Source organism: Epinephelus fuscoguttatus, linkage group LG13, assembly GCF_011397635.1.
Source record: "Epinephelus fuscoguttatus linkage group LG13, E.fuscoguttatus.final_Chr_v1".
In the NCBI taxonomy this organism is placed as follows: Eukaryota; Metazoa; Chordata; class Actinopteri; order Perciformes; family Serranidae; genus Epinephelus; species Epinephelus fuscoguttatus.
Window position 1 is genome coordinate 3408613 of NC_064764.1, and position 13171 is coordinate 3421783.

Consider the following 13171-nt stretch of genomic DNA (forward strand, 5'->3'; position numbering starts at 1 on the left):
TACACAGGGAGCACAGACATTTTGTCGTGTTCATGAAGGCTCTTGTGTTTTTAAATTTTGTTAATGTTTCCTGTCTTCTCCCCACGCTCATCAGCAGGTGCTTGACTGGATCGCTGTTGGCAGTAATGTGCTGGCACAGGGGGGGACTCAAGGAAGTGGACAGTGGCTCACCACAGAAAAATAGAGAATGCCTCCATGAGTTAACATCACTGATCTCTCTGTTTTAGAAGCGCAAGCAAGGACTCCTGCCACAGGGCATGCCATAGGTGGGAAGGAAAAGGCCTGACTGTAGGTACAGTATAGTGCACAGTGGGGTTTGAAGTATGTAGGTTTTGGCAGGCCTATGCCAGTACCCGATTGTGCAGGTAATTGGTATAGAGTGTGAGTAGCTGGATTTTGCCCCACTATTAATTTCGATTTTGAAGCTTCCCACTTCTTCCAGACATTGTAAAATGTGTATTAGGCCTAAAATATTGTCCGTGAGACTACTGTAAAGTTGTGGATAGCCCTGGCTCGTACATATGTTTGTTTTGGGGATGAATGAAACAACAAGACGGGAAAACTTTGCCCCCGCTCCTATCGGGGATCCCAGCTCACCTCTGCCACGCCCCAGCTCCACCGCTCTGGCGTAAGCGCTACTGCCGCCAGGGTAAACGCAGCGGTCGTCTGGTAAGGCTGAAAGCCTGTTTGGCAAGCACTTCCACGGCTTCTTGAACTAAGTATGGAGCAGTGCCTCGCCTCTTTATTTCTGGACTCTGTCGACGCCTGGCTGGTACCTGTCGTGGGCCCAGATGAGGTGTTCCAGCTCCCCAGACAGCTAACGCCGTGGACCCGCCAGCTCCTGCCAGGATCGGGCTGGTAAATGCTAGATCGCTAGTGAACAAAACGTTTATCCTGAAGGATTTCCTGACTTCCCAAGGACTGGATTTTCTCTGTGTGACTGAGATGTGGCTGACTGTTGGTGAGTCCAGTGCTTTCACAGAACTTTTACCCGATGATTGCTGCTATTTTAACTCCCCACGGACGTCGGGTCGAGGAGGAGGAATAGTGACTACTTATAACAGTAACTAAATGTAAGCAGCTAGGTAAGATGAAGTGAGCCGTCTGAGTGCCGTAAATCGCTTCGTCCTGGAAGCGAGCTGCGGTGGACCCGGAGACAGTTTCCTAAAGGTATGGATATACACTATATAGAAATAGCTTATCTTCACACCGATGGTCTCATTTGCTGTTGTAGGTCACGCACAGACATCAGCAGAAACAAGAGACTTTTGCATAATCCAGTTAAAAGTTCCTTGTATTGGTTTTAACGTTGAAAAAAAAGTGTAGCATGTGTACAGGCCCTCACAATGAACAGTAAATTGAATTTACTAATCCATCTATGACCCAACCCTCACCTACGTCCATGAGCTTTCGGGTAACAATGGTTGAAATGGTTGAAACAATGTTTTGCAGATACAAGCAGCCAATATGAGCTCCCTCAGAGTGGTGGCTGGGCTTAGCTTTAGAGACAGGATGAGGAGCTCAGACATCCGGAGGGAGCTAGGATTAAAGCTACTGCTCCTTCACGTTGAAAGGGGTCAGTTGAGGTGGTTCGGGCATGTGATCAGGGTGCCTCCTGGGCACCTCCTGTTAGAAGAGTTCCAGGTGCGTCCAACTGGTAGGAGGCCCTGTTGCAGACCCATAACACCCTGAGGGGATTACATATCTCATCTGGCCTGGAAACGCCTTGGAGTCCCTCAGGAGGAGCTGAAATGGGCAGAGGGACATCTGGGGTGCTTTGCTTGGCCTGCTGCCCTCATAACCCGGCCCTGGATAAGCAGATGAAAATGGAATGGAATGGAACAATAGATAGTTAAAGACAATGGTCAAAATAGATGTAGCAGAGCCAAATATATGGTCTCCTATAGTCCACACATATTTCTTCCTTGTCAAAATCTGCCACCTGCATTACCCAAAATGCAATTTCACCAGTGACAGTTCAGTTGGAGATTTGGTTTGTTTTGCTAGTTGCGGCTAATGTAGTTTGGTGCCTCAAGCCTGTAGCAGAGATGAAAACCAGACTACAGTACAGCAACCTGTTCTAAGTCATCATATACACTCTGTCTGTGGACCTAAATGTCAAAATACAGTATGATGCACTAGCTAGCCTCCTGCATCAGTTTTGGACATTCACAGATGGCGTCTCAATTGATGCTTGTTAGATTCATTCATTCACACTTTCATTTTCACAGGAAATGTACAGTTTCTGTTCATCACATGCATACATTTTTATCAAATTTAACCTTTAATGCAGTTAAACAGAGGCATAAATATAGACAGTGCAGGCAGTGCACTGAGGCCCCTGGGGTGGAGGGGTCCGAAGAGAGCAAGCCCTTGCAAGTGATTCAGATTGCCACTCTGAAAATATACCTGTGTTCAAAGATAAATGATAAAAAAAAAGACAGAATATTATTCATTTAAAAACAGTGCCATAATATGTCTTCAAAAAGGCAAACCCATCTGCTTCATGGTTTTCTATATTCTTTTTATTTTTTTAAATAGTAGCTATTTAAGACAAATTTATATTCTTCTTCTTTAAGTATAAAATCTATAAATATACTATAAAACTATTCAAATAAATGATTAATTTTGTTATTTTCTTTGATATTTTTGTCAGATATACAATGATGATTGCTGGGTAATATGTATGTTGATGTTGTCCAATGTCAAGTCTCTATTTGTGTCAAGACAATACATCAATCAATCAATCAATTTTATTTATACAGCCCAATATCACAAATCACAATTTGCCTCACAGGGCTTTACAGCATACGGCATCCCTCTGTCCTTATGACCCTCGCAGCGGATAAGGAAAAACTCCCCCAAAAAAACCCTTTAACGGGGAAAAAAAACGGTAGAAACCTCAGGAAGAGCAACTGAGGAGGGATCCCTCTTCCAGGACGGACAGACGTGCAATAGATGTCGTACAGAACAGATCAGCATAATAAATTAACAGTAATCCGTATGACACAATGAGACAGAGAGAGAGAGAGAGAGAGAGAGAGAGAGAGAGAGAGAGAGAGAGAGATGCTGGTAATGACAGTAGCTTACAACAACATTATTGAAAGTAATAATATTATAGTTATAGTTCTGGCTACTGTGGTACAATATGTTGAAAGTATGTATTAATATCTGGCAGTATACATGTGTGTCAATAGTCGTGTATAATAACAGTAGAAGTATGACTAATGACTAATGATGGCAGCAGCAGCAGGAGGCATCTGGTAGGACCACGGCAGCAGCACAACAACACACGTCACGCTGTCCAGGCACCGCTGTGATATGAGTTAATCTGAGAGACAGTGGAGCACAAAGGCTCCGGAGAAGAAGCCGAGTTAGTGACATCCAGAATGGCTGAGTTAGCAAGATGCAGTAATAGAATACCACAGAGAGAGAGACAGAGAGAGAGAGAGAGAGAGAGAGAGAGAGAGCGCTCTAAGATATGACGGAGCTTGACCATTTAGAGCTTTATAAGTTAACAGTAGGATTTTAAATTCAATTCTGGATTTTACAGGGAGCCAGTGCAGAGAAGCTAAAACAGGAGAGATATGATCGCGTTTCTTAGTTCCTGTTAGTACACGTGCTGCTGCATTCTGAATTAGCTGGAGAGTTTTTAAGGACTTACTAGAGCTACCTGATAACAGAGAGTTACAGTAATCCAGCCTAAAGGTAACAAAAGCGTGGACCAATTTTTCTGCATCTTTTCGGGTCAGGATAGGCCTAATTTTCGCAATATTACGCAGATGAAAAAATGCAGTCCGTGAGGTTTGTTTTAAATGAGAATTAAAAGACAAATCTTGATCAAATATTACTCCGAGGTTTCTTACGGTAGTGCTAGAGGCCAGAGCAATGCCATCAAGAGAAACTATGTCATCAGATAAAGAGTCTCTGAGTTGTTTGGGGCCAAGAACAATAACTTCAGTTTTGTCTGAATTTAACATCAGGAAATTGGTGCTCATCCAAGTTTTTATGTCCTTAATTAAGGCAATTATGGAGTTTAGTTAATTGATTACTTTCTTCTGGCTTCATCGATAAATACAACTGAGTATCATCCGCATAACAATGGAAATTTATAGAGTGATTTCTAATGATGTTACCTAAAGGAAGCATATATAGAGTAAATAGGATTGGTCCGAGCACAGAACTCATGGAACTCCAAAACAAACTTTGGTACGTAATGACGATTCATTATGAACGTGAACAAACTGAAAACGATCAGATAAATAAGATTTAAACCAGCTTAGTGCAGAACCTTTTAGGCCAATTAAGTGATCCAGTCTCTGCAGTAGAATTTGATGGTCAATTGTGTCAAATGCCGCACTAAGATCTAATAAAACAAGTACAGAGACAAGTCCTTTGTCCGAAGCAATCAGAAGGTCATTTGTAATTTTAACTAGTGCTGTCTCAGTACTATGATGCACTCTAAATCCTGACTGAAATTCCTCAAATAAATTATTATCACGGAGAAAATCACACAGCTGGTCTGCGACTACTTTCTCAAGGATCTTTGACATAAAGGGAAGATTAGATATTGGTCTATAGTTGGCTAACACCTCTGGATCCAGGGTGGGCTTTTTTAGTAGAGGTTTAATTACAGCTACCTTAAAAGACTGTGGTACATAGCCTGTTAATAAGGATATATTGATCATATCTAATATATGAGTGTTAATTAAAGGAAAGACCTCCTTAAGTAGCCTAGTTGGGATGGAGTCTAAGAGACACGTTAATGATTTGGATGAAGAAATCACTACAGTCAGTTCTTGAAGAGAAATTGGGGAGAAGCAATCTAAATATATATTAGGTTTTACAGCTGTGTTTGAGGTTAGATAGGTACTATCTGAGGACAGGAGGTCATGAATTTTGCCTCTGATAGTTAGAATTTTGTCATTAAAAAAGCTCCTAAAATCATTACTGCTAAGGGCTAAAGGAATACAAGGCTCAATAGAGCTTTGACTCTCAGTCAGCCTGGCTACAGTGCTGAAAAGAAACCTGGGGTTGTTCTTATTGTCTTCTATTAATGCTGAGTAATAGTTTGCTCTGGCATTGCAGAGGCCCCTCTTATAAGTTTTGAGACTGTCTGTCCAGATTAAACGAGATTCTTCCAGTTTGGTTAATCGCCAATTCCTTTCAAACTTTCGCGATATTTGTTTTAACTTACGGGTTTGAGAGTTATACCAAGGAGCGAATTTTCTTTGCTTTTTTAACTTCTTTTTAAGAGGAGCTACAGAGTCAAGTGTTGTTCGCAGCGAGCCTACGGCGCTATCGACAAAATGATCAAAGTCGGTACGGGAAACCTCTGTTACTGAGGGACTTGGTATTGAATTTAATGATGGAGTAATCTTTTCCTTAAATTTTGCAACAGCACTATCTGATAAACATCTAGTATAGTAACTGTTGCTGAGTGGCGTGTGATCGAGTAAAAAGAAATCAAAAGTAATCAGATAATGATCCGATAGCGAGGGATTCTGTGGAAAGACTTTTAGGTTATCAATTTCAATTCCATACGTCAGAACTAGATCGAGGGTATGGTTAAAACAATGAGTGGGTTCATGTACACCCTGACTGAAGCCAATGGAGTCTAATAATGAGATAAACGCGGTAGCCAGGGAGTCATTATCAACGTCGACATGAATGTTAAAATCGCCTACAATAATAACTTTATCTGATTTAAGAACTAAACTGGATAAAAACTCTGAGAATTCAGATTCAGAGGCAATATTAATTTTAGTGACCTCCGATTGGCGTAACCGGGTGTCATTGCCGCCGATGTGAATAACAATCTTACTGAATCTACGTTTAGCTTTAGCCAGCAGTTTTAAATTTGATTCAATGTCGCCCGCTCTGGCCCCAGGGATACATTTGACTATGGTCGCTGGTATTGCTAACTTCACGTTTCTCAGAATAGAGCTGCCAATAACCAGAGTTTTATTCTCAGCGGGTGTGTCGCTGAGTGGGGAAAAGCGGTTGGAAACGTGAACAGGCTGGTGGTGAGCCGTGGGCTTCGGCTTAGAGCTGTGCTTCTGGCGAACTGTAACCCAACCTCCCGGCTGAACGGGAGTTACCGGAGGACAGTTAGCAGAGGCTAAGGCTATGCTATGTAGCTCCTCACTGGCTACAGGGGGCTGGCTAACTACCGCAGCTACTGAATGGTTTTCCATGGTGCGGAGCCATACTTCCAATTCACTAAGCCTCGCCTCCAACGCAGCAAAAAGCTACACTTGTTACAATTACCACTGTCACTACAGGAGGCAGAGGCATACTAAACATCTGGCACACCGAGCAAGAAAGAGCAGAAGGAGAAGCCATCGCTAACTGTCAAGCTAATGTAGCTACCTAGGCTGGTAACGTGCAAACAACAGCTAAGAGATTAGCGAGAAAGTCGTAGAAAGGAGGAGAGCTATAACGTTAAGTGCTTAAACAGAACCAGTGTGGGTTAAGACTTGAAGTAGACGTTAAAGCAACGTTAAAGCAACTGAAGTGAGAAAGCAGGCTAGTAGAATCCACCAGAGCAGTACAGAGACGCTGTCACAGAAACACCGGAAATGACACAACTCGCTTACCGCAATACGTCAGCCCGTACAGCTATCGACATTTGGTCATGGACCTTTCACCTACATCCTACATGTAGGATAGTGTGCACTAGGGCCCGTCATAATAGTGTGCACTAGAGTCTGCCCTGACTACCTTACACTACTGCAGATAAAGCACTTTTTATGTAAATTTCCTTAGTTTTAGGCAACAAAGATCCCTGGTTAGGTTTTGACAACAAAAGCACATGGTCAGGTTTAGAAAACAAACAAACATCACGGTTTAGCTTAAAATAAGACTCCTACTAATGTAATGTCACGTCATGGGACATACAACATGTGACATACGTTGCTAACGTAGCATGCCGCACATACTGGTACACTACATTGTTATTAAAATTACTCCATTGAGGTGGCTTTGTGGATAGAGCAGGCGCACCATGTACAAAGGCATCAGCCTTGCTGCAGTGGCTTGATTCCAGCCTGCAGCCCCACACTGCGTGTCATTCCCTTTCTCTTTCTCCCCCATCCATGATTCACTGTTAATTAAAGGCATTAAAGCCCCAAAAAAAAATCTTAAAAAAAAGTCAGAAATCTACAAAAAAATGTAGCAGGGTACAGCAAAACAATCCCATTGAAATCCCCGGTGAATGGCTCCCCAAGTCAAAGCAACACTTTTTTATTTGTAGCCCACAGAGTGACATTTTGACCTATTTGTGCTGCTCATTTGGGTATCATATCCCTACAAAGACTGTTGTGGTGCATTTGTGTCTGATCCAAAATCTTCTGACAAAGCGGCAGTATTTGAGAAGTTTGTTTGTGGCCGGTGGCATCACAAATAGCCATGATGCATATTATATCATCATGAAAGATACCTCGGTAAGTCAGTATTTGTCGCCAAAATCATTAACAAAGCAGCAGTATTTGATGAGTTGGGGGTGAGAATGGGCTGGCTACAGACATCTGGTATGCTCACATCTTCACACCTCTAGATTTCTTTGATTTTCAAACACGTAGTATTCAGATCCAACCAAAAGTGACATCACATGAGAGAATATATCAGACTTAGTGTAAGTGTAAATGATAACATGTCAGGTGTTGAGCAGACAGCTCCCTCTGGAGCCCCAAAAAGCTTTGAAAACATTCTACTTTAAAGCAGCATTCAGACAATCATGGTGTGCTAAAATTCTCCAATCAAACCTATGATGAATGTCAAATTAAATACAAAAATGTGTATCCTGGCATACCTGTGTAGGATATAATCACAATATTGCACTGGACTTAACTGAGGACTGCTGTAGCTAGAAGCAGACAATCAGAGCAGTGTCACTTTTCAGTCACACAGCATCATATTGATATGAGAGGTGGGAAACACTGAATGTGTGACAGCTGATTTTTTAGTTTTAATACTGAGCCAATAAAGGCCCAGTGGTAAAAAGTACCAAGTTCTCTCATCTTCTTTTCTTTTTTTAACTGTGCAATTATTTTTGAACCAAACTTAAAATAGCAAACTTGTGAGAAAGAGAGCTGCCGTCTCCTGAAAAGATTCTTCCTCACTGACCTCATGGCACACAACAATAATTAGAGCCAATTAAACCATGTGAGTGGCATTTTAATTGCACCCCACACATTTGTTACACTCCTTTAGCCAGTTGAATGGAAAAATATTGCTCTTGTCTACCATCCCTACTGCAACTAATGCAATTTTAATTAAAGTTTTTCTTGCCACAGAACCCATCTCTGCTTTGTCCTTGGAGGTAACAAGTTCAGGCATGAACTGTAGGTATCATATTAGGCTGCCAAGATAGTAATAAATAATTTTGCGGTGATCGTGACTCAGTGTGCAACTATTTCTGGCATCCAGTTAACTGTGACTGCAAACAAGTAGCAAACCACAAAATATGTTGATCACTTGTGTTAGTCAGTGTTTGCATTGGCTGGCACACCCAAAACTCATTTTAAAGTCACGGGGGAGGCAATCCGCTGGCAAGTCAGAATAAAATGGTATTAAAACAATGTCAATTTAGTGAGAGATTCCATGTGAAATCAGAATATAGCACAGTGACAGAAGTGTGTGTGTGTGTGTGTGTGTGTGTGTGTTTAAAGCTCATAGCTACTTTGTCGCGGCTATCACATCTCTGTGAACAACAGATGTCATGCAATAAGCTCACTGTAAACCTCACATCCCCCTGACATCAGGGTCCTCTGTGATTTAACAGTGTTTTGCAGTACCATGATGACACATTTCACATGTGGGAAGTGCTGACATCAGACAACAGTAGTGCCCCCAAGGGGAGGCCACTATTGACAAGGCAGCTTTCTGCAGGACGTTATGAAACCCTGAAGAAAAAATCTTCCTTGTTGTGTGTGTGTTTTTCTAGGTTGGGTACAGTTCAACACTGCTGTAGGCAGAGAGGTCAGTGAATTACTAAATGAAAGTTTTTGCAGGTATGAAGTACACTTTACCAAGGTGCTCTTCAATACGACTGCTGCAGAGACAACAGAAACGTAAGAAAAGTACAATAATTTAAAAATGGCCATGGATGTCATGTCAGTTTGCGTAATGTCATATTCACAATATACTGTCTCAGACAGCAGCACTAGCGCTGATAGTCATACAATGCTTTGCTCTTTAAGAACCGATCAAGGATCGGTTACATAACCACACAGGACAAACTTCACCATGAGATGAATTGGTCTCAGAGGAGCAGGGAATAATAGCTCAGGTTATATTAAGTAATTCAACCTTTATTTGTGCATGGAAGGGTTTGCTGAGCATGCATGCTCTTTTGCAATGAAGCACTGTTTCACACTTACATGGATATATTCACACCTGAGAGCTCCAGCTACAGTTTTCAAGGCTTTGACCGAGATAGACTTTTGAAGGTTGTTACAGATACAATTGTACTGGATAAACACCTTGGTAAAGTGCAGAAATACACAAGGATTCAGTGGTACCTCTATGGTTGTCCCAACCAGTTACAAAAAAAAAAAAAAAAAAAAAAAAAAAAAAAGAAAGAAAATCAGACTTGAACAATTATGAACGCAGTCTGACTCCAAGCCAGATCAGAGAAACACAATGTTCTAAGATATAATAATAAGGAGGGTGACACGGGGAGGTAGTGGTTAGCACTGTCACCTCACAGCAAGAGAGTTCCTGGTTCACTATGCCCAATATGGGGAATAGTGGGGGCTTTAGAAAAAATGGGAAACCCTGCCATTAAGAAGAATGGAGGTCAATTTTTGGAAAGGCGGGAAGGCTGTATTCATCGTTTATGTTCATTCAAACATGTTACTTGGCTAAGCAGAACGCTTCAACTCATTATAATTCAATAACATTGTATGATTTACAACGAGGGGATAATAAGATAAATGTGATACTTACAGGTTGAGATCGATCCATGTCTCTTCCACCGTTTCAGTCTAGCGTGTCTTGTTTGAACACTGCAAACAGTAGCTCAGTAGCTCTGTGATTGGTTTAAAAGTGTGGAGAAAATGTAAGGAGCCATACGATTGGCTGAAAGCGAACACACCTGATTAACTGATGAATCTGTCAATCAGAATCATAAATTTGATTGACAGATTTATCAGCCAGTGGTGACGTTCGTTGACCTGTGACGTCAGGGGAGTCTCAAAATTCACCACACAGATTTCTCTCACAAATGTAGAGAGGTTCACAAATGAGAAGCAGTGTGTAAATGCACATTCAGCGATTCGCATGATCTGTGCCTCAAAATAATATTTGAATTTATATTACAAGTTTGCATAAAAATTATATTTGTGAACCAGAGCGTGTGCATTTGTGAAACAGATCATGTGCATTTCCAAATTTATATTACATAAAAATTATATTTGTGCTACAGCCTTTCGCAAGTAGCTGATCTTAACCAACCCTTAGCTAGCTTAGCCCTGTTTAGCACTCCAGAGGCCCCATCCTCACAGCGAATATGTAATGTTTACCCCTCCACACTCTCAGATACAGTGCAATAATATGTATTGTACTATATGCAATATAATATACTATATTGTAATATATGGCCTTCTTCATTTCCATTAATGAAACATATTCTGTGAACTAATTTAGGCAGTCACATGCTGCCACTACACTCACATGACATTGTGTACTTTTGCTGTTACTGATCATATAGAATTTCAAGAGCCCCACCTCCACCCCGGCATCCCCCTCTAAGCTCTGAATCTGTTTTCTACACATTTATTATTGTCACTCTACCCTTCCTGCTGTGCTGTGCTTGGTGTTTCCTTGTCAGAGCTTAAACCCCAAATACTATCCCTGTGTTGGGAACATAAATTAGGCATCACACAGAGGCACCAATTATGTAGGGAACATAAATTTCTGGGCGTCACACGGAGGCACCAATTATGTTGGGAACAACAATATTAGGCCTCACCAGGGCCACCAATTATGTTGTAAATTGGAAATGATTAATAATTATTAATAATAATTAATAATTATGTTAAATAATATGACTTAATGAACATTAAATTAGCTGCTTTTGTTAGCTGGCAGAAGAAGGCTGGAAAGAGCTGTGGCTCCAGATGCAGTCTTTGTTGTGTCCTTTGTTCCAAAGGTGAAACTCTGAGGAAGCTGGTTGCTCAGGGTCTTTGTAGAGTTAGACGCTGGGTGCTAACTCACTTGGTTGTCCTTGCTGCTAGAAAACTAGTTGCAAACCTTGTGCTTGCAAATCTAACGTCTCTGGTTCAGGTTTGCCTCTGCCTTGAGTGTGGTCAAGTCGTGGTCCAGGAGAAAGAGAGTCTGTGAGCAATTGCCCTCCCTTTAGTGGTTTGGGGCAATGGCCTCTGAGTTGGTCAGAGGTGGTGTGTGCTGCTCGGCATCTCATGAGCAAGAGAGCATCTGGGCTGGTCCAGGCCCAGCCAAAAAGAGAAAGAGTCTGAAGGGAGCAGACCTTCTACAGATGCCTGTGACACCACAGAGTCACATGTCTGACAACAAAGAGCATGCAGAGAAGACAAGCCTTCTCATGTCCAGTTTAGATTTTAACAAATGACAAATCATCTGTGGTCCTGTGAATCACAACAACAGCAACATAATGTGAATAATGTGAGTCATTCCATTTGAGTTGATTGAGCTCCCTTTGGCCTGACGTATGAAGTCAAATCACAGAGGTTAAACAATCAGAAAGTTTGATTCATTTAACTCTGGCTGAGATGAGACAGGGGATGGTTTTCATTATGCAGAGTGGTGTTAAAATGAGACACACAAACACACACATACAATTAGAACTGCACATCAACTGAGCCCCAAATGACCACCGGCAGGAGCTGCATCATGCATCATCAGGCATCTGATTTCTGATAAGAACTTTCAAAGACCAAGAAGAGAGCTGGGAGACTGTGTTGAGGAAATCAAAGCCAGGTAATCTGACCTGCATAGTAACAGCTGAGATGAAACAAGTTATGCTGATGTGCTGTGATCTTATAAAGTGAAGGATATCGCACCACCCACTGAGTGCATGGATTTAGAGAGTCAGTCTGATTGTAAATGGGATATCACACCCTGTGAGATGTCTGATATCTTAAAGATTGCTCACCAGGCATTTTCTGTTGGCCCCCTCCCCTGAAACTTCCCGAGAGCACCATTCATTCACTGTTTTGTCTTGGCAAGGTCAACATACATTTGTGCTCATTTTGAAATCTAAGTCCATGTCTTACACAAGACATCGACCAACAACCAGAATTCAAAAGCAACACAGGCTTGTGACTGTTGACAAATGCAGCTGAAATTTAAATAAAATGTGCACCTAAACAAAAGAGTGCGCAATAACTTCATCTTGATCATCAACTTTGTAAAAACTCCCTTTGTGTCAGACATTACTGCTGCCACTTTTGGTCATCTGTCGTCATCACCATAATTAATTCATGAAGGCCTTCAGCAGACATTTCCTATCTCTTTTGAAAAGTGCCACATAAGTGCTGTGATTATTATGAGTTCTGAGTAAAAAATTTTAGACCCAGGTGTAACCTGGGGTATGCATGCCATCTGATATTCCTGACAAAGCACTATGCCATCCAAGGCAAGGGTCATGGTCCACAGGAAGACAGTTGAAACTGCTAGTCTTGTTAACCAAAGCTTATAACTTAATATAACATAGGCTCTGAGAAAGTAATCACAGCCAGAGGATAATTGTGTTAGCCTTTATAGTTGGCAACGCTGTATGATAGCAGATGCTTTTAAGTTTCCAAAAGTAATGCTGCAATATGGGCTCCATGTATACTTCACATTTCCCAGCCAGAGACTCGGAAATGCATGTCAACTTAGGCCAGAGACTCACCTTGCCGTCTTACATCGCAACATCCAACCTGTGACCAGACCAGGGTTCAAACCAGTAACCCTCTTGTTGTGAGGCAAAAATGCTAACCACTGCACCACTGTGCCCCCACTCCTGAGGATGTCTTGTGATGAAAGGTGTCATTGAGGTACACAACTGAAGATGCGTCTGAATGGTGGCAATATTGTCTAGTAGTCATCTCCAAAAACATCCCCACTTAAGTTAACTGTAGTGCAGAAACTTCACTCAGTCCAACTAATTTGCAATTTTCTACTAAGGATTATCTATCTATCTATC